Below are 14,205 nucleotides of genomic sequence, written 5' to 3'. Positions count from 1 at the left end.
CTTATTATGTTTGTATCTTTCTTACAGCCTTGGTTGTACAGGAGTACTTTTGACAGTTTCCAGTTAGTTTTCAGTGAGAAATGTTCTACATGTAGATGCATTTTTGATATGTTTGTGGTGGAAAGTGAGCTCCACGTCTTCTACTCTGCCATCTTGATCTCTCCTCAGTATGGTTATTTTAACAATATTAATTTTCTAATCTGTGAACATGGTATATCGTTCCATTCATTTGTGTCTTCTATATTTTTATTCATCAATGTCTTACAGTTTTTCGAGTACAGGTCTTTTACCTCCTTCGATTTGTTCCTCAACAATTTTTTTTAATTTTTGATGTGAATATAAATGAGATTGTTGTCTCAATTTCTTCTTCTGTTAGGTCATTGTTAGTGTATAGAGACACAAGGGATTTCTGTATATTAATTTTGTATCCTGCAACTTTCCTGAATTCAATGATGATTTCTAATAGGTTTTTGGTGGTGTCTTTAAGATTTTCTACATATAGTATCATGTCATTGGAAAACAGTGACTGTTTTACTTCTTTTTTCCACTTTGGATTTCTTTTTCTTGTCTGATTTCTGTAGCTAGAGCTTCCAATACTAAGTTGAATAAAAGTGGTGAGATTGGGCATCCTTGTCTTTTTCCTGATCTTCAACGACATGCTTTCAGCTTTTCACCATTGAGTATGATGTTTGCTGTATGTTTGTCATATATGTTCTTTATTATGTTGATGTATGTTTCCTCTATACCCATTTGTTGAGAGATTTTTATCATCAATGGGTATTGAATTTTATAAATTCAATAATGATAATTACTGAGCTTATCATTTGATTTTTATTTTTCAATTTGTTAATGTGGTGTATCATTATTGACTGATTTTGGATATGCAATCATTCTCACATCCCTAGGATAAATCTCTCTTGATCACAGTTTACAATCCTTTAAATGTATTGTTGAATTCTTTTTGCCAATATTTTGTTGAGGAGTGTTGCATCTATGTTCATCAGTGATGTAATCCTGTAATTTATTTTGTGGGTGTGGTGTCTTTCTCTCATTTTGATATCAGGGTCATGCTGACCTCACAGAATGAGTGCTGAATGGTTATTTCTTCAAATTTTTGGTATAGTTTGAGAAGGATAGGTGTTAATTCTTCCTTCAATGTTTAGTAGATTTAACCTGTGACATTGTCTGGTCCTAGACTTTTGCTTGTTTGGGAGGTTTTTTTTTTAATTATTGATTCAATTTCATTACTTGTAATTCTTTTGTTCATATTTTCTATTTCTTCTTGATTCATTCTTGGGAGAGTGTACATTTCCAGGAATTTATCCATTTTTTTTAGGTTGACCATATTATTGGCATATACTTGTTCTTAGTAATTGCTTATGATCATTTGTATTTCTGTTGAGTTGGTTGTACCTTATCCTTTTTCATTTGTGATTTTATTTATATGTATCTTCTTTTATTTTCTTGATGAATCTGACTAAAGTTTATGAATTTGTTTATCTTTTCAGATAAACAGCTCTTAGTTTTGCAGATATTTTCTATATTTTTTTAGTCCCTATTTTATTTATTGCTGCTTTGGTATTTATTATCTCTTTCCTTCTACCAATTTTGGGTTTTGTTTGTTCTTTTTCTACTTTCTTTAAGCATAATGTTATGTTGTTCTTTCGAGTACATTTTTGTTTGCTGAAGTAGAATTGTATCACTATAAACGTCTTAGAATTGCCTTAGTTATGTCCCACAGATTTTTAATTGTTGTAGTTCCATTTTTATGTGTCTCCATATAATTTTTTATTTTCTCTTCCATTTCTTCAGTGACCTGTTGGTTGTTTAGTAGCATATTGTTCAGCTTTTCTGTGTTTGTGTTTCTGCAGTTTTTTTCTTATAGTTGATTTCTAGTCTCATATCACTGTGGTTGGAAAAGGTGCTTGATATGATTTCAATCTTATTAGCTTTGAGACTTATTTTGTGTCCTAACATGTGATCCTGGAGAGTGTTCCATGTGCACTTGAAAAGAATATGGATTTTTCTGCTTTTGGATGCACTGTTCTATATATATATAAAGTCAATCTGGTCTAATGTGTCATTTTAAGGCCAGTTTTTCCTTATTGATTTTCTGTCTGGATGATCTGTCCAGATATAATTGGGGTGTTAAAATTCTCCACTATTATTGTGTTACTGTCAATTTCTCTATATTTTTATAATTTGATTTATGTATTTAGGTGCTTCATTTTGGGTGCATATATATTTACAGTTGTTATATCTTCTTGTTGAATCAATCCCTTGACCATTATTTAATATCCTTCTTTGTCACTTGTTACAGTCTTTGTTGAAGGGTCTATTTTTTCTGATATCAGTATTACTATTCCACCTTTCTTTTTATTTCCATTTGCATGAAATACTTTTCCCATCCCCTCACTTTTAGTCTGTACTTGTCTTCAGATCTGAAGTGAGTCTTTTTTAGACAGCATATATGTAGGTCTTGTTTTGAATCCTTTCTGTCACTCTGTGTTTTTGATCAGAGCATTTAGTCCACTTACTTTTAAAGTAATTATTATCAGGTATGTATTTGTTGCCATTTTAATTGTTTTCATGTTGTTTAGTAGTTCTTTTTGTTCTTTTCTTTTCTTTTTCTCTCTTCCCTTGTGATTTGATGAATACCTTTAGTGTTATGTTTGGATTCCTTTCTCTTTTTTATTTGTGTATAAATTATAAATTTTTTGTTTGTTGTTACCCTGCAGTTTATATATAGTAAATAATATATATATATGATTATTTTAAATTGATGATGTATGAAGTCAAATCCATTCTAACAGCACTGACTTTTTATTCCCACTTTTATGTTTTTGATATTTCATTTTAATTCTTTTTGTTTTGTGTATCCCTTAAATATCCCTTAACTATTTATTGTGGTTATAGATGCTTTTGAGAATCATGTTTTTGTTTATGTTTGTTTGTTTGTTTGTTTTTTGCTGTGTCATGTGGCTTGGGGGATCTCAGTTCCCCAACCAGGGATTGAACCTGGGCCCTGGCAGTGAAAGCCTGGAATCCTAACCATTAGGCCACCAGGGAACTCCCTGCTTTTACTACTTTTGTATTTTAACATTCCTCCTAGCTTTATAAGTGGTTGATCTACTAACTTTACTATATATTTACCTGTATCAGTGAGGTTTTTCCTTTTGTAATTTTTATATTTCTACCTGTGATCTTTTCTTTTCCACTTAGAGAAGTCCCTTTAACAATTTTTTTTTATAAAGCCAGTTTAGTGGTGCTGACCTCTTTTAGCTTTTGCTTGTCTGTAACACTCTTTATCTCGCCTTCAAATTTGAATGATAGCCTTGCCATGTAGTGTATTCTTGTTTGTAGGTATTTTTCTTTCATCCTGTCTAATGTATTGTGCCACTCTAATCTGTCCTGTAAATTTTCTGCTGAAAAGTCAGCTGACAGTCTAAATGTTTCCTTCTTGTAACTAGTTGCTTTACCCTTGATGCTTTTAATATTTTGTCTTTATCTTTAAATTTTGCTATTTTAATTACAATGTGTTTTTCTGTGGCCCTCTTTGGGTTGATCGTTTTTGAGACTCTCTGTGCTTCTTGGACTTGGATATCTGTTTCTTTTCCCAGCTTAGGGAAATTTTTAGCTATTATTTCTTCAACTAGGTTTTCTTCCTCTTTCTGTCTTTCTTCTTCTCCTGGGATCCCTATAAAGCAGATGTTTGTTAGTATGTTTGATGTTGTCCCATAGGTCTCTTAAACTTTTCTCATTTTTTTAATCCTTTTTTTTGGCTGTAAAGCTTGGGTGATTTCCAACACTCAGTCTTCCGGTTTGCTGGTCCATTGCTCTGTAACTTCTAATCTACTGTTGATTTCTTCTAGTGAATTTTAAATTATAGTTATTGTATTCTTCAGCTGTTTTGTTCTTCTTTATATTTTCTAACTCTTTGTTAAACTTCCCCCTGTGTTCATCCATTTTTCTCCCAAGTTCACTGAGCATCTTAATGATCATTATCTTGAACTCTTTATCAGTTAGATTCCTTATCTCCTGTTTTATTAGTTCTTCTTCTGGTGTTTTATCTTACTAACTCACTTGGAACATATTCCTTTGTCATCTCATCTTGCTTAATTTTCTGTGTTTATTTGTATGTATTTGTAGGTCAGTTACATTTCCCAATCTTAGAGAAGTGGCATAATGTAGGAGAGGTCCTATGGGGCCCAGAAGCACATTCTCCGCATGCGACCAGAGCTATATGATCTTGGCATGTCCCCTATGTTGGCTGAGTGGGCCCTTCTGTTGTGGAGGGGCTGACTACTGTGGGCATGCTTGTAGGTGGGGCTGATCCTTGGCACTGTTGGCTGCCAGGCCCTGTCTCTTGTGGAGGCTGCTAGTTGCTGGTGGGAAAGGCTGCATCCTGGCAAGGCTGAATCTGCAGCCTTAGTATTCCTGAGTCTGGTGCTGGCCCACTCATGGGTCAGACCATGTCCTGGCATGGTTCAGTGTGACACATGGGGGTTCCTGGGGCTGGTGCCTGCCCACTAGTGAGTGGGGCCAGGACCTTAAGAGTTCCAGGACTGGTCCTAACCTACTTGTTAGCAGAGTTGGGTCCTGGGGCTGCTAGGTGTGGTGTCCTTTGGGACTTAGGGCTGGTTCTGGCCCACTTGTGGGGATGGCTGGCTCCCAGGAAAGCTGGCTGTGAAGCACAAGTGTTCAGGGGCTGGTGTCTGTCCATTGGTGAGTGGGGCTATATCCTGGCATGGCTGAGTACAGGGCCAGGGTGTTTCAGTGCTGGTGCTGCTCACTAGTGGCCTGGGTCATTGGGCACTTGAGTCGATTTCATGTCTTGGTTATTTTAAATAGTGTTGCTATAAACATTGGCATGCATGTAGCTTTTCAAGTTAGTGTTTTTGTTTTTTTGATATATACCCAGGAGTAGAATTGCTGGGTTGTAGGGTAGTTCAATTTTTAGTTTTTTGAGAAACCTCCATACTGTTTTCCACAATGGTTGCACCAATATACATTCCTACCAAGAGTGCATGAGGGTTCAGTTTTCTCCACATCCTCTCCAATATTTGTTATTTGTAGACTTTTTGATGATAGTCATTCTGACAGATGTGAGGTGATATCTCTTTGTTTTGATTTGCATTTCTCTACTAATTAGCATTGTTGAGCATTTTTTCAATTATAAAAGAATGCTATTATAAAGGAAATTCTTCTCTGTTGTACACTTGATACTAATATAATATCGTAAATCAACTTTACTTAAATAAAAGAAGGAAATTCTGCCATTTGCAATAACATGGATGGAACTTGAGGGCACTATGTTAAGTGAAATAAGTCAGACAGAGAAAGACAAATACTCTATTATCTCACTTATATATGGAATCTTTTTTTAAACACTATTTATTTTATTTTTGGCCACTCGGCACAGCTTGTGGGATTTTAGTTTCCCGGCCAGGTATTGAACCCATGCCCTTGTCAGTGAAAGCATGGAGTCCTAAGCACTGTACCACCAGGGAATTCCCCTGGAATGAGAAATCAAACTCACAGAAAAAGAAATCAGATTCGTGGTTACCAGTTTACCAGAGTTGGGGCCTAAGGTGTGGGGGAATTGGATGAAGACAGTCAAAACTAACAAATATCCACTTATAAGATAATACTAGGGATACAATGTACAACATGATGACTGTAGGTAATAGTGCTGTGTGGTATATTTGAAAATGTTTAAGGGAGTTGATCCTAAGAGGTCTCATTATAAGAAAAAAAAACCCATTTTTTTCTTTTATCTATCTATATATGATAATGGATTTAACTAATTTTTTTGGAAATAATTTAACAGTACATTTAAGTCAACTGCATTATGCTGTATGTCTTAAACTTATACAGTTCTGTATGCCAATTATATCTCAATAAATACAAAGAAGGAAGGAAAGAAAAAATTATAGAAAAGAAGGAAGAATGGAACAAAAGAAGGAAGGAAAGGAAGGATGGAAAGAACAAAGGAAAGAAAGATAGAAAGTTAGGAAGGAATAAAGGAAAGAAAGTTTTTGAGCATACTATAAAAATAAATAAAAGGATAATGAGACCACTATGAACAAGTATATGCCAACAAATTGGACAAATTAGAATAAATGGATAAATCTTGAGAAACATACAACCTACCAATTGTGAATCATGAAAAAGTAGAAAATCTAAACACAGCAATAACAAGTTAAGGATATTGAATCAGTAATCAAAATCTTCCCAGCAAAGAAAAGCACAGGACCAGATGGCTTCATGGGTAAATTTTACCAATCACCTAAATAAGAATTAATGTCAACCCTTTTCAAACTCTTACAAAAAATAGAAGAGGAAGGAACACTCTCAAACTCATTTTACAAGCCCAGCACTACAATGATACCATGGTCATATAAGGATATTACAAGAAAACAAAAATAGAGACCAATATCTCTGGTTAAATTATATGCAAAATTATCAACAAAATACTGGCGAACAAAATTCAATACCTTATTATAAGGATCTTACATTATGAAAAACTGTGCTTTATATCTGAGATGCAATGATTTGTTCAATATACAAAAGTCAACAGATATGATACACCACATTAATAAAATGAAAGACAAAAATATGGTCATCTCAATGAGTGCAGAAAAAGATTTTGACAAAGTACAAGATCCTTTCATGATAAATCCCTCAACAAATTGGGTAGAGAAAGAATATACCTCAAAATCATACAGGCCATATCTGACAAAGCCACAGATAACAGTATACTCAACAGTGAAATGTTGAAAGGTTTCCTCTACGATCAGAAACAAGACAAGGATGCCCACTATCCCTGCTTCTATTCAACATATTACAGGAAGTCCTAGCTAGAGCAAATCAGTCAAGATAAATAAATAATAATTATGTAAATTGGAAAGGAAGAAGTAAAATTGCTGAAGATGATATGATATATAGAATATTCTTAAGATGTAACAAAAAACTGTTGGAACTAATTAATGAATTCAATACAGTTGCAGTATATGAAATCAACACGCAGAAATCAATTGTGTTTCTGTACATTAACAGTGAAATAGCTGAAAAAGAAATTTAAACATCTATTTACAATAGCACTGAAAATAAGAAAATACTTGGGAATAAATTTAACAAAGGAAGTGAAAGATCTGTACAATGACAACTACAAGATTTTGATGAAATACATTGAAGAAAACACAAACGTATAGAAAGTTATTCTGTGTACATGGATCAGAATAATTAATATTGTTAAACTGTCTGTACCACCTGAAGCCATCTATAGAATCTATGTAATCTCTATCAAAATTCCAATGTCATTTTTCACAGAAACAGAAAAAATAATCCTACAATGTGAATAGCAAAAACAAACAAAAATCCAATTAAAGGTTGGCAGAGGACTTGAGTAGACATTTTCCCAAAGAAACATACAAGTGGCCAACAAGTATGTAAAAATGTGCTCAACATCACTAATCATCTGGGAAATGCAAATCTAACGATGATCACTTCGCACCTCTTAGAGTGGCTATTATCAAGAAGTCAAGAGATAACAAATGCTTGTGTGGACGTGGATAAAACACAACCATGGTACACTGTTGGTGGGAATGTAAATTGGTAAATCCTCCTGGAAAACAATACGGAGTTTTCTCTTATTTATTTATTTATTTATTTTTATTTTTATTTTTATTTTTTTTTAACATCTTTATTGGAGTATAAATGCTTTACAATGGTGTGTTAGTTTCTGCTTTATAACAAAGTGAACCAGTTATACATATACATATGTTCCCATATCTCTTCCCTCTTGCATCTCCCTCCCTCCCGCCCTCCCAATCCCACCCCTCTAGGTGGTCACAAAGCACCAAGCTGATCTCCCTGTGCTATGCGGCTGCTTCCCACTAGCTATCTATTTTACATTTGGTAGTGTATATATGTCCATGACACTCTCTCACCCTGTCACATCTTACCCCTCCCCCTCCCCATATCCTCAAGTCCATTCTCTATTAGGCCTGTGTCTTTATTCCCGTCTTGCCAGTAGGTTCTTCATGAACTTTTTTTTTCCCCTTAGATTCCATATACATGTGTTAGCATACTGTAATTGTTTTTCTTTTTCTGACTTACTTCACTCTGTATGACAGACTCTAACTCCATCCACCTCACTACAAATAACTCCATTTCGTTTTGTTTTATGGCTGAGTAATATTCCATTGTATATATGTACCACAACTTCTTTATCCATTCGCCTGTCGATGGGCATTTAGGTTGCTTCCATGACCTGGCTACTGTAAATAAAGCTGCAATGAACATTTTGGTACATGACTCTTTTTGAATTATGGTTTTCTCAGGGTGTATGCCCAGTAGTGGGATTGCTGGGTTGTTTGGCAGCTCTATTTTTAGTTTTTTAAGGAACCTCCATACTGTTCTCCATAGTGGCTGTATCAATTTACATTCCCACCAACAGTGCAAGAGTGTTCCCTTTTCTCCACACCCTCTCCAGCATTTATTGTTTCTAGATTTTTTAATGATGGCCATTCTGACTGGTGTGAGATGATATCTCATTGTAGTTTTGATTCACATTTCTCTCATGATTAATGAGCATTCTTTCATGTGTTTGTTGGCAATCTGTATATCTTCTTTGGAGAAATGTTTATTTAGGTCTTCTGCCCATTTTTGGATTGGGTTGTTTGTTTTTTTGTTATTGAGTTGCATGAGCTGCTTGTAAATTTTGGAGATTAATCCTTTCTCAGTTGCTTCATTTGCAAATATTTTCTCCCATTCTGAGGGTTGTCTTTTGGTCTTCTTTAAGGTTTCCTTTGCTGTGCAAAAGCTTTTAAGTTTCATTAAGTCCCATTTGTGTATTTTTGTTTTTATTTCAATTTCTCGAGGAGCTGGGTCAAAAAGGATCTTGCTGTGATTTATGTCATAGAGTGTTCTGCCGATGTTTTCCTCTAAGAGTTTGACAGTGTCTGGCCTTACATTTAGGTCTTTAATCCATTTTGAGTTTATTTTTGTGTATGGTGTTAGGGAGTGTTCTAATTTCATACTTTTACATGTATCTGTCCAATTTTCCCAGCACCACTTATTGAAGAGACTGTCTTTTCTCCACTGTATATACTTGCCTCCTTTATCAAAGATAAGGTGACCATATGTGCGTGGGTTTATCTCTGGGCTTTCCATCCTGTTCTGTTGATCTATGTTTATGTTTTTGTGCCAGTACCATACTGTCTTGATTACTGTAGCTTTGTAGTATAGTCTGCAGTCACGGAGCCTGATTCCTCCAGCTCCATTTTTCGTTTTCAAGATTGCTTTGGCTATTCCGGGTCTTCTGTGTTTCCATACAAATTGTGAAAGTTTTTGTTCTAATTCTCTGAAAAATGCCAGTGGTATTTTGATAGGAATTGCATTGAATCTGTAGATTGCTTTGGGTAGTAGAGTCATTTTCACAATGTTGATTCTTCCAATCCAAGAACATGGCATATCTCTCCATCTATTTGTAGCATCTTTAATTTCTTTCATCAGTCTATTATAATTTTCTGCATAAAGGTCTTTTGTCTCCTTAGGTAGGTTTATTCCTAGATATTTTCTTCCTTTTGTTGCAATGGTAAATGGGAGTGTTTTCTTAATTTCACTTTCAGATTTTTCATCATTAGTGTATACGAATGCAAGAGATTGCTGTGCATTAATTTTGTATCCTGCTACTTTACCAAATTCATTGATTAGCGCTAGTACTTTTCTGGTAGCAGCTTTATGATTCTCTATGTGTAGTATCATGTCATCTGAAAACAGTGACAGATTTACTTCTTCTTTTCCGATTTGGATTCCTCTTTATTTCTTTTTCTTCTCTGATTACTGTGGCTAAAACTATCAAAACTGTGTTGAATAATAGTGGTGAGAGTGGGCAACCTTGTCTTGTTCCTGATCTCAGTGGAAATGGTTTCAGTTTTTCACCATTGAGTATGATATTGACTGTGGGTTTGTCATATATGGCCTTTATTAAGTTGAGAAAAGTTCCCTCTATGCCTACTTTCTGAAGGGCTTTTATCATAAATGGGTGTTGAATTTTGTCGAAAGCTTTCTCTGCATCTATTGAGATGATTGTATGGTTTTTCTCCTTCAATTTGTTAATATGGTGTATCACGTTGATTGATTTGCGTATATTGAAGAATCCTTGCATTCCTGGAATAAACCCCCTTGATCATGGTGTATGATCCTTTTAATGTGCTGTTGGATTCTGTTTGCTAGTATTTTGTTGAGGATTTTTGCATCTATGTTCATCAGTGATATTGGCCTTTAGTTTTCTTTCTTTGTGACATCTTTGTCTGGTTTTGGTATCAGGGTGATGGTGGCCTCGTAGAATGAGTTGGGGAGTGTTCCTCCCTCTGCAATATTGTGGAAGAGTTTGAGAAGGATAGGTGTTAGCTCTTCTCTAAATGTTTGATAGAATTCGCCTGTGAAACCATCTGGTCCTGGGCTTTTGTTTGTTGGAAGATTTTTAATCACAGTTTCAATTTCAGTGCTTGTGATTGGTCTGTTCATATTTTCTATTTCTTCCTGGTTCAGTCTCGGCAGGTTGTGCATTTCTAAGAATCTGTCCATTTCTTCCAGGTTGTCCATTTTATTGGCATAGAGTTGCTTATAGTAATCTCTCATGATATTTTGTATTTCTGCAGTGTCAGTGGTTACTTCTCCTTTTTCATTTCTAATTCTATTGATTTGAGTCTTCTCCCTTTTTCTCTTGATGAGTCTGGCTAATGGTTTATCAATTTTGTTTATCTTCTCGAAGAACCAGCTTTAAGTTTCATTGATTTTTGCTATTGTTTCCTTCATTTCTTTTTCATTTATTTATGACCTGATCTTTATGATTTCTTTCCTTCTGCTAGCTTTGGGGTTTTTTTGCTCTTCTTTCTCTAATTGCGTTAGGTGCAAGGTTAGGTTGTTTATTCGAGATGTTTCCTGTTTCTTGATGTAGGCTTGTATTGCTATAAACTTCCCTCTTAGAACTGCTTTGGCTGCATCCCATAGGTTTTGGGTCATCGTGTCTCCATTGTCATTTGTTTCTAGGTTTTTTTTGATTTCCCCTTTGATTTCTTCAGTGATCACTTCGTTATTAAGTACTGTATTATGTAGCCTCCATGTGTTTGTATTTTTTACAGCTCTTTTCCTGTAATTGATATCTATTGTCATAGCGTTGTTGTTGGAAATGGTACTTCATACGACTTCAATTTTCTTAAATTTACCAAGGCTTGATTTGTGACCCAAGATATGATCTATCCTGGATAATGTTCCATGAGCACTTGAGAAAAATGTGTATTCTGTTTTTTTGGGGTGGAATGTCCTATAAATATCAATTAAGTCCATCTGGTTTAATGTATCATTTAAAGCTTGTGTTTCCTTATTTATTTTCATTTTGGATGATCTGTCCATTGGTGAAAGTGGGGTGATAAAGTCCCCTACTATGATTGTGTTACTGTCAATTTCCCCTTTTATGGCTGTTAGTATTTGCCTTTTGTATTGAGGTGCTCTTATGTTGGGTGCATAAATATTTACAGTTGTTATATCTTCTTCTTGGATCAATCCCTTGATCATTATATAGTGTCCCTCTTTGTTTCTTATAATATTCTTTATTTTAAAGTCTATTTTGTCTGATATGAGAATTGCTACTCCAGCTTTCTTTTGATTTCCATTTGCATGGAATATATTTTTCCATCCCCTCACTTCCAGTCTGTATGCGTCCCTTGGTCTGAAGTGGGTCTCTTGTAGGCAGCATATATACGGGTCTTGTTTTTGTATCCGTTCAGCCAGTCTGAGTCTTTCCGTGGGAGCATTTAGTCCATTTACATTTAAGGTAATTATCGACATGTATGTTCCTATTCCCATTTTCTTAAATGTTTTGGGTTTGTTATTGTAGGTGTTTTCCTTCTGTTGTGTTTCTTGCCTAGAGAAGTTCCATTAGCATTTGTTGTAAAGCTGGTTTTGTGGTGCTGAACTCTCTCAGCTTTTGCTTGTCTGTAAAGGTTTTAATTTATCCATCAAATCTGAATGAGATCCTTGCTGGGTAGAATAATCTTGGTTGTAGTTTTTTCTCCTTCATCACTTTAAATATGTCCTGCCTCTCCCTTCTGGCTTGCAGAGTTTTTGCTGAATGATCAGCTGGTAACCTTATGGGGATTCCCTTGTGTTTTATTTGTTGTTTTTTCCTTGCTGCTTTTAATATGTTTTCTTTATATTTAATTTTTGATAGTTTGATTAATATGTGTCTTGGCATGTTTCTCCTTGGATTTTTCCTGTATGGGACTCTCTGTGCTTCCTGGACTTTATCAACTATTTCCTTTGCCATATTAGGGAAGTTTTCAACTATAATCTCTTCAAATATTTTCTCAGTCCCTTTCTTTTTCTCTTCTTCTGAGATCCCTATAATTCGAATGTTGTTGCATTTAATGTTGTCCCAGAGTTCCCTGAGACTGTCCTCAGTTCTTTTCATTCTTTTTTCTTTATTCTGCTCTGCTGTAGTTATTTCCACTATTTTATTTTCCAGGTCCCTTATCCATTTTTCTGCCTCAGTAATTCTGCTATTGATCCCTTCTAGAGTATTTTTAGTTTCATTTATGGTGTTTTTCATCTTTGCTTGGTTCCTCTTTAGTTCTTCTAGGTCCTTGTTAAATGTTTCTTGCATTTTTTCTATTCTATTTCCAAGATTTTGGATCATCTTTACTATCATTATTCTGAATTCTTTTTCAGGTAGACTGCCTATTTCCTCTTCATTTGTTAGGTATGTTGTGTTTTTACCTTGCTCCTTCATCTGCTGTGTGTTTTTCTGTCTTCTCATTTTGCTTAACTTACTGTGTTTGGGGTCTCCTTTTTGCAGGCTGCAGGTTCGTAGTTCTTGTTGTTTTTGGCATCTGTCTCCAGTGGCTAAGGTTGGTTCAGTGGGTTGTGCAGGCTTCCTGGTGGAGGGGACTAGTGCCTGTGTTCTGGTGGATGAGGCTGGATCTTGTCTTTCTGATGGGCCAGTAGACATCTGGTGGTGTGTTTTGGGGTGTCTGTGGCCCTATTATCATTTTAGGCAGCCTCTCTGCTAATGGATGGGGCTGTGTTCCTGTCTTGCTAGTTGTTTTGCATAGGGTGTCCAGCACTGTAGCTTGCTGGTCGTTGAGTGAAGCTGGGTCTTGGTGTTGAGATGGAGATCTCTGGGAGATTTTTGCCATTTGGTATTACTTGGTGCTGGGAGGTGTCTTGTGGACCAGTTTCCTGAAGTTGGCTCTCCCACCTCAGAGGCACAGCCCTGAGGCTTGGCTGGAGCACCAAGAGTCTTTCCTCCGCACGGCTCAGAAGAAAATGTAGAAAAAATAGAAGGAAACAAAGAAAGAGGATAAAATAAAATAAAGTAAGATAAAATTAAATAAAGCTATTAAATTAAAAAATAATTATTAAGAAAAATATTTTAAGTAGAAAAAACAAACAAACAAACAAACAAAACCGACGGACAGAACCCTAGGGGAAATGGTGAAAGCCAAGCTATACAGGCAAAATCTCACACAGAAGCATATACATACACACTCCCAAAAAGAGGAAAATGGGAAACAAATAATATATCTTGCTCACAACGTCCACTTCTTCAATTTGGGTTGATTCGTTGTCTATTCAGTTATTCCACAGATGAAGGTACATCAAGTTGTTTGTGGAGATTTAATCCGCTGCTTCTGAGGCTGCTGGGAGAAATTTCCCTTTCTCTTCTTGTTCGCACAGCTCCCGGATTTCAGCTTTGGTTTTGGACCCGCCTCTGAGTGTACGTCGCCTGAGGGTGTCTGTTCTTCGCTCACACAGGACGGGGTTAAAGGAGCAGCTGCTTGGGGGGCTCTGGCTCACTCAGGCCGGGGGGAGGGAAGGGTACGGATGTGGGGTGAGCCTGCGGCGGCAGAGGCCAGCATGGCATAGCAGCAGCCTGAGGAGCGCCGTGTGTTCTCCCGGGGAAGTTTACCCTGGATCATGGGACCCTGGCAGTGGCGGGGTGCACAGGCTCCCGGGAGGGGAGGTGTGGATAGTGACCTGTGTTTGCACACAGGGTTGTTGGTGGCGGCAGCATTAGCCTTAGCGTTTCATGCCCATCTCTGTGGTCCGCACTGATAGACAAGGCTCGCGCCCTTCTCTGGAGCTCGTTTAGGCGGTGCTCTGAATTCCCTCTCCTCGCGCACCAGGAAACAAAGA

This window comes from Balaenoptera musculus, chromosome X (genome assembly GCF_009873245.2).
Source record: "Balaenoptera musculus isolate JJ_BM4_2016_0621 chromosome X, mBalMus1.pri.v3, whole genome shotgun sequence".
Taxonomy (NCBI): domain Eukaryota; kingdom Metazoa; phylum Chordata; class Mammalia; order Artiodactyla; family Balaenopteridae; genus Balaenoptera; species Balaenoptera musculus.
Note: the sequence above shows the minus strand (reverse complement) of the source record.